The sequence below is a fragment of the Chiloscyllium plagiosum genome, unplaced genomic scaffold, assembly GCF_037043375.1.
Source record: "Chiloscyllium plagiosum isolate Xiang-an unplaced genomic scaffold, Cpla_swu_hap1 HiC_scaffold_16, whole genome shotgun sequence".
Taxonomy (NCBI): Eukaryota; Metazoa; Chordata; class Chondrichthyes; order Orectolobiformes; family Hemiscylliidae; genus Chiloscyllium; species Chiloscyllium plagiosum.
The window spans coordinates 53,940,402-53,952,033 of record NW_028270154.1 but is presented as its reverse complement, the minus strand read 5'-3'; the positions used below and the strand labels follow the sequence as shown (position 1 = coordinate 53,952,033).

The 11,632-nt window shown below is 39.4% G+C and overlaps 1 protein-coding gene and 1 long non-coding RNA gene across 2 annotated transcripts in view; one reads left to right on the top strand and one right to left on the bottom strand.

The window, feature by feature from the left end:
• Positions 1-354: 354 nt before the first annotated feature.
• Positions 355-4,495, bottom strand: LOC122556704 (uncharacterized). The gene is made up of 3 exons (XR_006313623.2): positions 4,369-4,495; positions 4,168-4,284; positions 355-3,412 (listed from the first exon to the last, which is right to left on the bottom strand). It is a non-coding gene; the product is annotated as an uncharacterized LOC122556704 (long non-coding RNA).
• Positions 3,529-11,632, top strand: part of cplx2b (complexin 2b) — a 329,273-nt gene continuing 321,169 nt past the window's right edge. The window contains exon 1 of the mRNA XM_043703759.2: positions 3,529-3,691. The gene's annotated coding sequence lies outside the window, so the exon portion shown is untranslated. The remainder of the gene's footprint in view (positions 3,692-11,632) is intronic.

Below are 11,632 nucleotides of genomic sequence, written 5' to 3'. Positions count from 1 at the left end.
CCTGAGCTCTGATTGGTCATGCACCACCTTACCAATGAAGACTGATCATATGCTGGCAAATCAATCAGGAGATGGTCATCTTACCGATTATCACTTTCTCATATCTCCTGATTGATGGCTTAAAATTTCAATCATTTTGAAAGGCAGCACTATCTTTTACAGGTGTCTTTCACTATTCTCCAGGGAGATAGTCGTCATACGCTTTATAAGACAGAACCACCACACATGATTACTTGGAATTAAGCCTTCTAACTGTTTGGTGAATTTGTACAATTTAGATTGACTTCTAAGAAATCATAATACAGTCTTTAGAAGGCAAATAAGATACATTTATGAAATACAAGTGACAAGAGCTACAGATAAAGTTAAAGTTTATTACAGAGTCTAACTTTAAATATGTAGGCCTGTTACATACTTTTAAAATAAAATAGTTGTTTCTCCTTAATTCACTTTAAGTTAAAAGTCAAAGTCAATTAAAAACACAGAACTGTGCCTTGACTCAAAGCTGTTTAATAGCACGCATTAGGCTCTTGAAGGGAATGTTGCCTGAGAAGCATCAAAACACTTTTCAAAACAAAATTCATACCTATAGTATTGTTTTGACAATGAAATTACAAAATAGCCTCACATTTCTCCTCTTATAATGCCACAAAATATAAAGCTGAGTGACCTCCACCATTTGTTCAACCATAAACCAATGGCCTGAGGTCATATGAAAAATCTCACTTGATAGCAGAAAAGCAATTATAGACAACCACTCACATAGTGTGATGGTAGTGTCTTACGTAGAGTCATAGAGATGTACAGCATGGAAACAGACCCTTCGGTCCAACCTGTCGATGCCGACCAGATATCCCAACCCAATCTAGTCCCACCTGCCAGCACCAAGCCCATATCCCTCCAAACCGTTCCTACTCATATACCCATCCCAATGCCTTTTAAATATTGCAATTGTACTAGCCTCCACCACTTCCTCTGGCATCTCATTCCATACACGTACCACCCTCTGTGTGAAAACGTTGCCCCTTAGGTCTCTTTTATATCTTTCCCCTCTCACTCTAAACCTATTCCCTCTAGTTCTGGACTCCCCCACTTCAGGGAAAAGACATTGTCTATTTATCCTATCCATGCCCTTCATAATTTTGTAAAACCTCTATAAGGTCACCCCTCAGCCTCCGATGTTCCAGGGAAAACAGCCCCAGCACGTTCAGCCTCACCCTATAGCTCAAATCCTCCAACCCTGGCAACATCCTTGCAAATCTTTTCTGAACCCATGGACCACAATTCAATGGAATACTAAAATCTCAATTGATCATACACTTAACTGAATCACAACTAACTCTTAAAACTCATCCTACAACTGCCAAGTAGACAGGGTTACATTCTAAAAGGGAATAGACAGTTTGCTGGAATGGGTGGACAAGGGACAGAGGAAATGTATTGTAGAGAAGTGTGAAGTGATTAGTTTTGGTAGGACAAATGGAAAGAGGCAATATGAAATAAAGGGTATTGTTCTATATGGGTTAAGAAGCAGAAGAGCCCAAGGCGCATGAATCATTGGATGTGATACAGCAGACTGCAAGAGCAATTATAAATTCCAAATGGGATCTTGAACCTTATAAACAAGGTCATAGAGTGCAAAAATAGGAAAGTTATGATAAATTTGTATAAAACACTGTTTCAGCCTCTACTGAAAAATAATTTCTGGGTACCAGACTTTGTGAAGGATGGAAGGTACATAAGAGTGCAAAACATAATCCTCTAAACAGTTCCAGAGATAAAGAACATCCATAATGTGAATAGACTAGAGAAGCTATGGGTGCTATCAAGGAGCAGAATAGATTGAAAGGAGATTAGATTAAGTATTTGGGATCATAAGAGGTTTGTACAGATGCAGTAAGTGGAAATTGTTCTGATTGGTGGAAAGCCCCTAAACCAGAAGAGAGTGATGCAAAATGATTGACAACAGAAGGAATGGCGGAAATCTTTACACCCAGCAATTTACATCCACAAAGCACTTTCTGAGAATTTGGTGGAGGTAACTTCAATATTAAGGGGTTTCAAAAGAGAACTGAATCATTAGCTATGGAGAAAAGACATGGTAATAGTTGAATTGTATTTGTCAGTACAAATGTAACAGGCTAAATGGTCTCCTATGCAGTAACCATTTTATGATTCTATGATATAGACCAGGTCAACAACTTTCATTAAACAATGGAAACAGTATGAGTCATCATAACTACATCAAAGAACAAAAGAAAATAAAACTTAGAAATTGTGTGTGTTGGGTACGAATTTGATCTAACAACTCAGTAAAACTAGAGGCTAACAAGATTTGTAATTCCTGTATGACTACCTCTTGTTTTATAACATAGTGAGTAAAGAATAACACTGGATCTAAGTTAACGCAGATGTTTGATTGGAAACAATGAGCACTTGATATTTCATCCTAGTCTCAATATTATATTTTTGTTTTGTAATTGTATTAAATTTGAAAGTGGTTTATATCCGGATAATAGTACTATATAAATGTTATTTTTATGTTTGTAAATTGCTGCTTTAAGGAGAATTATTTGGTGTGACTTTAGTTTTCTTTTTCAAAGGCATGACAGATCAATCAGTCGAAATGTAAAATTGTCTAGAACATAGCTATTTTGCTTAATTGAATTTGCCGTTGGAAATAAGGAAAAAATTAAAGCATTATGCATTAAAATGACTCACTATGCTGTTTGTTTGCATTTCAACATATTTGCTGTATCAAAATAAATGTTTAACTAAGTACAAGAAAATCATTTAACAAATATATTCTATTTAACTGCAATTAACAAAGTTTAATTGTATTCCAGGAACACTGATCCAAGGCTTATCTATCAAGTTAGCAATATGCATTTCTGAAAAAGTGTAAATAATTGATCAAATAACAATAAGACAAGTAGACAGATTAATTTCTTCACATTCTCTGCCATTAAATAGAGTTTGTGTCACCACTTACAGCTTTTGATAATTTCTTCATGGTGAATGATTTTTGTTTTATATCCTGAATTTGATTTGTACATTAGGAGGTATTTTTATCTGTATTTCAGAATTATTCGAGATGAACTTTAGAGACTGGGGATGTAGTATTCTTTAACAATATAAACTTCATAAAATATAACTTTGATCATGTAACCATTGCTTCATGCAACAACTTTTATTGGTCACCCTTGTGGTTACTTTTTATTTAAAAAAAACTTCAGATAACGAAGTATCATCCATGCATTAAATATCTCCATCTAACTCTCTCGTTATCTCTCTTTCATGCCTCGTTTGTGTTTATTATTATGCCGAGAGTACACACAGCTTGCAGTTAATGGGTGAATACATTGCCCTTATCTTTCAAACACTTCTGCCTTGTACGTGACGGGCGGGTCACCTGCGAATAAAAAAAACACACACACAATTGTTGACTGAATGATTTCACTTCAAGTGAACAATCGCGGAGCGGGAGGGAGGTGAGTGTACATCCGATAAATGTACAGATCTGTCAGTTTATCAAAGGCAGATGGCATAGCGAGCTATTTTTAGCAGTGTCTTTATTCCGGCAGCTGAAGTGGGACCAGAGAAGGAACGGAGCGGACTGTTCTTCTCAGGAATAGAAGAGGCGGAAGGAGCTGTATTTTTCCAGCACTAAGGTCTTCAGCAAGTTAACAAGGTTTGCATCTTTTTTTCCCTCCAGGCTTTCTATCTCGAGCAACAACCTATTTGTGATATTCGGGTTGGGGCCACATCAGTTCCATGTTCTCAATAGGGCCCAGCCAACCCTGTTGCAGAGCCAAGAATTTCAGGCATGCATGGCACTCCGAGCGCGAATAATAATATCACGGTACAAAAGGGCTTTATAACACTTCCGCCTCCTTTCTTGATATTGGAGGATGAGAATGCCGGAGCCCGCTGGTGTTTATTTGGAATTTTGAAAGAGTGAGACTGGTGTGCGCGAACAAGGCATTGCCATGCTATTGTGCCGATTACGTTTGCAACTCACAGGGTGTAAATAATCCGGGACATGCACACATCAAGCGGAAATTTGAATGTAGGTTACGGTAATTGAAGCCTGAGTAAACACAACTGGCAGGAGATATCGACCACCACCCCCCCGACCATGTACCCACATTTTCCAAAAACGCTTACCGCATCCAACACAATATTCAGCATCACTGAACACCAAAATTGAACCGCATCAGAGCTTCCACTAATGCTGAAGGTGGTGGTGCTTCTCCCCGAACCGCTCCCTACAGTCGGTTGAAGCTGTAACATGACGCGGGATCGTACAATCACTCAGTCACATTTCAACAAAGATTAACATTCAGGCGCCGCGTACCGTTTTCATACCTGATGCGAAAGAGGGTTATGCTCCTCGGGATTTAGAATTGTAATGTATTGGTGTCTATGCTTCTGTATAGAATGACCAGTCGGTGTTCACAGTCGCTTTATAAATACATGAACAGTTAGCAGTCTTGATAAACCAGGTCCACCGGAAGAGGTTAACAGCACTCAAAGTACAGTCACACAGTTGTTTGAGTTGAACTGAGAAATAAGAAAGGGATGATCACCTTATTGGGATTGTATTATAGACCCCCTAATAGTCAGAGGAAAATTGAGAACCAAACTTGTATGGAGATCTCAGCTATCTGTAAGAATAATAGGGTAGTTACAGTAGGGGATTTTAACTTTCCAAACATAGACTGGGACTGACATAGTGTTAAAGGTGTAGATGGAGAGGAATGTGTTAAGTGTGTACAAGACAATTTTCTAATTCAGTATGTGGATGTACCTACTAGAGAAGGTGCAAAACTTGACCTACTCTTGGGAAATAAAGCAGGGCAGGTGACTGAGGTGTCAGTGGGGGAGCACTTTGGGGCCAGCGACCAAATTCTATTCATTTTAAAATAGTGATGGAAAAGGATAGACCAAATTTAAAAGTTGAAGTTCTAAATTGGAGAACGGCCAATTTTGACGGTATTAGGCAATAACTTTCAAAAACTGATTGGAGGCAGAAATTCGCAGGTAAGGGGACGGCTGGAAAATGGGAAACCTTCATAAATGAGATAACAAGAATCCAGAGAAAGTATATTCCTGTCAGGGTGAAAGGGAAGGCTGGTGGGTATAGGGAATGCTGGATGACGAAAGAAATTGAAGGTTTGGTTAAGAAAAAGAAGGAAGCATATATCAGGTATAGACAGGATAGATCGTGTGAATCCTTAGAAGAGTATAAAGAAAGTAAGAGTATACTTAAGAGGGAAATCAGGAGGGCAAAACGGGGACATGAGATAGCTTTGGCAAATAGAATTAAGGAGAATCCAAAGGGTTTTTACAAATATATTAAGGACAAAAGGGTAACTAGGAAGAGAATAGGGCCCCTCAAAGATCAGCAAGGCGGCCTTTGTGTGGAGCCACAGAAAATGGGGGAGATACTAAATGAATATTTTGCATCAGTATTTACTGTGGAAAGGATATGGAAGATATAGACTGTAAGGGACATCTTGCAAAATGTCCAAATTACAGAGGAGGAAGTGCTGGATGTCTTGAAACAGTTAAAAGTGGATAAATCCCCAGGACCTGATCAGGTATACCCGAGAACTCTGTGGGAAGATAAAGAAGTGATTGCTGGGCCTCTTGCTGAGATATTTGTATCATCGATAGTCACAGGTGAGGTGCCGGAAGACTGGAGGTTGACAAACGTGGTGCCACTGTTTAAGAAGGGTGATAAGGACAAGCCAGGGAACTATAGATCAGTGAGCCTGACCTCGGTGGTGGGCAAGTTGTTGGAGGGAATCCTGAGGGACAGGATGTACATGTATTTAGAAAGGGAAGGACTGATGAGGGATAGTCAACATGGCATTGTGCGTAGGAAATCATATCTCACAAACTTCATTGAGTTTTTTGAAGAAGTAACAAAGAAGATTGATGAGGGCAGAGCAGTAGATGTGATCTATATGGACTTCAGTAAGGTATTCGACAAGGTCCCCCATGGGAGACTGATTAGCAAGGTTAGATCTCATAGAATACAGGGAGAACTAGCCATTTGGGTACAGAACTGGCTCAAAGGTAGAAGACAGAGGGTGGTGGTGGAGGGTTATTTTTCAGACTTGAGGCCTGTGACCAGTGGAGTGCCACAAGGATTGGTGCTGGGCCCTCTACGTTTTGTCATTTACATAAATGATTTGGATGTGAGCATAAGAGGTGCAGTTAGTAAGTTTGCAGATGACACCAAAATTGGAGGTGTAGTGGACAGCGAAGAGGGTTACCTCAGATTACAACAGGATCTGGACCAGATGGGCCAATGGGATGAGAAGTGGCAGATGGAGTTTAATTCAGATAAATGCGAGGTGTTGCATTTTGGGAAAGCAAATCTTAGCAGGACTTATACACTTAATGGTAAGGTCCTAGGGAGTGTTGCTGAACAAAGGGACCTTGGAGTGCAGGTTCATAGCTCCTTGAAAGAGGAGGCGCAGGTAGATAGGATAGTGAAGAAGGCGTTTGGTATGCTTTCCTTTATTGGTCAGAGCATTGAGTACAGGAGTTGGGAGGTCATGTTGCAGCTGTACAGGACATTGGTTAGGCCACTGTTGGAATATTGCATGCAATTCTGGTCTCCTTTGTATCGGAAAGATATTGTGAAACTTGAAAGGGTTCAGAAAAGATTTACAAGGATGTTGCCAGGGTTGGAGGATCTGAGCTACAGGGAGACGCTGAACAAGCTGGGGCTGTTTTCCCTGGAGCGTGGGAGGCTGAGTGGTGACCTTATAGAGGTTTACAAAATTATGAGGGGCATGGATAGGATAAATAGACAATGTCTTTTCCCTGGGGTCGGGGAGTCCAGAACTAGAGGGCATAGGTTTAGGGTTATAGGGGAAAGATATAAAAGAGACCTAAGGGCAACGTTTTCACGCAGAGGATGGTACGTGTATAGAATGAGCTGCCAGAGGACGTGGTGGAGGCTGGTACAAATGCAATATTTAAGAGGCATTTGGATGGGTATACGAATAGGAAGGGTTTGGAGGGATATGGGCTGGGTGCTGGCATGTGGGACTAGATTGGGTTGGGATATCTGGTCGGCATGGACGGGTTGGACTGAAGGGTCTGTTTCCATGCTGTACATCTCTATGACTCTATGACACGCCCAGTTATAAACAATTCACTTTGTGCAGACGCTACAGTCAAATCCATTAGTGTATTGCCTACGGTTTTGTTGAACAGGAAAATAAATGCTGACGGTGGAGAGCAAGAGTTGCAAATATTTACTAGTGACTTGGAAACTCTTTGTATTAAACTAAATGACGGCTGCATTACTTCAACAGTAAAAATCAACTTATGTTCCAAGACAGGTTTGCGGGATATTAGTTTAGCTCCAATTACTGTGTTAATAGGACTAGACAGATAAATGCAGATGTATAGTACAGTTGTCTGCTGATCACCCACTTGACCTTTCCTTTCGACATAAGCCTCTGGAAGCGTGGTTCAACTAGTTGAACAGGCAATTAACGAAACCCTGAACTGCACACCTTCAACCCCAAAGAAGAGTTCAGCCATTACCTTTGGCATTTATCATTTTGTAAACTGCAGTTGAACAAAAATAAGCGCGTCCTGAATTCTGAATATTTCCTGTTCTGTGTGGATAGTGCCTTTATAGTTTAGAATGATTATTGGATTAAAAGAGTTATCTCTGTAATATTTAATGTGATATTGGTTGTTTTAGAAGTTTAGTGCAATGGATAAGTTGGATTTTTGTTGTGTATTATTTTCCTAAATTGAGATTGTGGGCAGATGCTGACATCATAATAGAAGTAATTAATTTTGTCTTTTATCAACAACCAGAGTCATTCCAAATCAACTTGTTTTTTCATTTAGTGTGTTGTGATCGACAGCACATTGTTACAGGTCAGGAATGTATTGAATATATCTACCTGAAGTTACATTATTAATAGATATCATTTTCTTATAAATTGTGTTTATATATAACGTACGATCGAATGTAATGTTCAATATGCCATTTAAGAATTGCTTATTTTCTTGCTAAACTGGAAAATAAGATGGCTGTTCTAAATAATGTAGGTATAGTTTCTGTACTTTTAATATTTATAAATAAATATAAAACACTCACCAAAGGGTTTTCACATTTAACATATAGTACACCACAAACATTATCATATTACAATCATTTGTACCAAACACCTTGAAACTTCATATTATTGATATAATCGATTGAATCTTCAAAAACACATTTTCCTGGCTTTTGTCCCAAGAGGGCCCTCTTCCCCATTGCAAAAGACAGTTTATAACCCCTGTTGGCAGGAGTCCATCTCTTTTGTCTGGCCTGTTGACCTGCAGCAGTTCCAAATGAGAAGTAGAATTGCACTAAGTGCTTCTACATTAAAATAGTCAACAGAGGCTGAATGCCTTACTTCTGTTCTTGCTTGCATTTTGAGTAGTGAACAGAGGAATACTGAGTTGTGTGCGTTGGACATGTATGGTCTGGAGCTTAAAAGAATGAGAGATAATTTCATTGAAATATAAAGTACTGGAATTGATATTGTAAAGAATTTTGGTTTTTTTTTGGTTGAGTCTAAAACTAGTGGGCCTAATCTCAGGATAAGCAATTGATCATTTAAGAATAAAATGAGGAGGAGGAATTTCTTCATAGTGTTGTGTATCTTTGGATTCTCTGCCTCAGAGAACTGTGAATTGTTTGTCATTGAATATGTGCAAGATTGTGAGAGAGAGAGAGAGAGAGAGAAAGATATTTGAATTCTACTGGAATCAATGTTATTAGTGGGAAAATAGAATGAGGACAGCCTTGATGGATAGTGTTGATTAATGCTGTTTCTAATTGCGATCAAAGAAAATAGATAGAGTCATAGAGTCATACAGCATGGAAACAGACACTTTGGTCCAACTTGTCCATGCTGACCAGATATCCGAAATTAATGTAGTCCCATTTTCAGGCATTTGGTCCATCTCCCTCTAATCACCTCATGTATTCATCCATATTCTTTTAAATGTGTAATTGTACCAGTCTTCACCACTTCTTCTGGTAGTTCATTCCATACACAAAACACCCTGTGCGTGAAAAAGTTGCCCCTTAGGTCCCTTTTATATCTTTCCCCTCTCACTTTAAACCTATGTCCTTGAGATTTAGACTCCCCTACCCTGGGGAAAAGACCTTGGCTATTCACCCTATCCATGTCCCCCATGATTTTATAAACTTCTATAAGACCACCCCTCAACCTCTGACACTCCAGCGAAAATGGCCCCAGCCTAGTCAGGTTCCCCCTACAGCTCAAAGCCTCCAAACCTGGCAATAGTCTTGTAAATTGTTTCTGCACCCTTTCAAGTTTAACAACATCTTTCCTGCAGCAGGGTGACTAGAATTGAATGCAGTATTCCTTCCACAAGTGGCCTAACCAATGTCCTATATAGCTGCAATATGACTTCCCAAGTCCTATATTCAGTGCACAGACCAAGTAAAGAAGTGTACCAGAAGCCTTCTTCACTATGCTGTCCACTTGTGACTCCACCTTCAAGGAACTATGAAACTGTAACCCAAGGTTTCTTTGCTCTGCAACACTCCCCAGGATCCTACCATTAAGTGTATAAGTCCTGCCCTGATTTGCCTTACCAAAATGCATACCTCACATTTGTTTAAATCAAACTCCATCTGCCACTGCTTGGCCCATTGACCCATCTGATCAAGGTCCTGTTCTACTCTGAGATTACTTTCTTCACTGTCCACATCACCACCAGTTTTGGTGTCGTCTGCAAAATTACTAGCCATACCTCCTATGTTCACATCCAAATCATTTATATAAACAATGAAAAGCAGTGGACCGAGCACCAATTCTTGCAGCATACTGCTGATCACAGGCCTCCAGTCTGAAAAACAAGCCGCTGCTACCATCCTCTATCTCCTACCTTCAAGCCAATTTTGTATCCAAATGGCTAGTTCTCCCTGGTTTCCAGGTAGTCAAATCTTGTTACTAGTTTACCATGTGGAACCTTGTTGAATGCCTTACAGAAGTCCATATAGACAACTTCCAACACTCTGCCTTCACTTTTTCATTTTGTCACTTCTTCAAAGAACTCAATCAAGTTATTGAGACACACTTTTTCCACGCATAAAGCCATGTTGACTATCCCTAATTAGTCCTTGCCTTTCCAAATATATGTAGATTCTGTCCCTATGAGATATTTGAGCTACTACCAAAACCACTGCAATGGGAGGACTTTTGAGGATCCCAACCCCAGTCTCAAGATACATTAATTGGTTCTTTCATGTCATTCAGTTATCATCTCCCATGGTCTTTGAACCCAGGGATTCTCCAGCAGCAGATAGAAGGTCATACTGCCGGCAGATGGAGATATATCTGAAGGTCTGAATGGCCCATAACTGTGATCAACATTTTTCCATCTTTTGTTGAGTTAAGACCATTTTATCTGGCGTTGATGATAGAGAAATACACACCACCCAATGTAATGATGTCATGAGGCCTTGGAGATTATAAGATCTCATGAAGGACAGAACTAAGACTGAGTCCTCTCGATAGTTTTTGACGTATTACAAAGTCGTTTGTTGGCAGCACACCAATACACGGTGATCAGTGTGGAATCTGAAGATTTAATTTAGCAACGCTTGTACTAAAGTGGCAAAGATGCTGGTAACCAGAAAGTTTCAAGGCAAATCAAATCCTGCTGATTGCTGCGGACAATGAACCTCAGAATACTTTATGGCAGCACTCAACAGTGAAGAATATTTCAAAGGATGATGAAGCATTTCAGACTTGATAAGAGACACAAATGAACAGCAGAATTCTGCAGCTCCAGGGGCAGAGGTGCAAGCTGCATTGTGTGGCACTGGTGTTTAGGAGATGGAGTTCAGCGCATGAGCAAACGGACATTGCAAATTACATGAATCAAAAGTAAAAAATCCCTGGTACAGTCGAGAAATGTTAAATAGTGCAGTGAGTCAGGCTGAAAAGATAAGAATTAAAAAAACCTCAAGTTGAGTGTACCACCAGAGTGCATGGTTACCCTGATGCATGGTCAGAACAAAATGGAAATAATTGGGCCAGTAGAGAAATTTGCATAATCCAGGAGCAGCAAGCAGTCTTAGTCATTTAAAACAAACAAGTTTTGGGAAATTTTAAAAAGTGAGCAATTCTACAGATATTTTTCTGGTGATTCCAGCATAGCCACAAAAGGCATCAATATAACTGTGAAAGATGGGAAATCCTCCACGAAAGCTGCAAAGAGCAGGAGACTTCTCTAGAGCATCAGTAAAGCATATGACAACAGCTGTTTTCTCACAATAAACAAGTCTTTAAAGAATATAAAATAATTAATCATGCTAGGATGTGAATCACGTGGCATCATAAATAATCATTTTAGAGATGAAACAACCCAAACTCAAAATTTGACAAATCAGTGAAAGCAATTCTTCAGGTATAAAATAGCTTCTAACGTGGATAGTCAGTCAGAAGTTGAACAAGTAAACACACTTGTATACAATTGGAAGTATGGTAGATAATGTCATTGCTTGTGAAAGGATTAAAGATGCATTCAAAGAGGTACTGATGCCTTGACAATTACTTGAATCTCC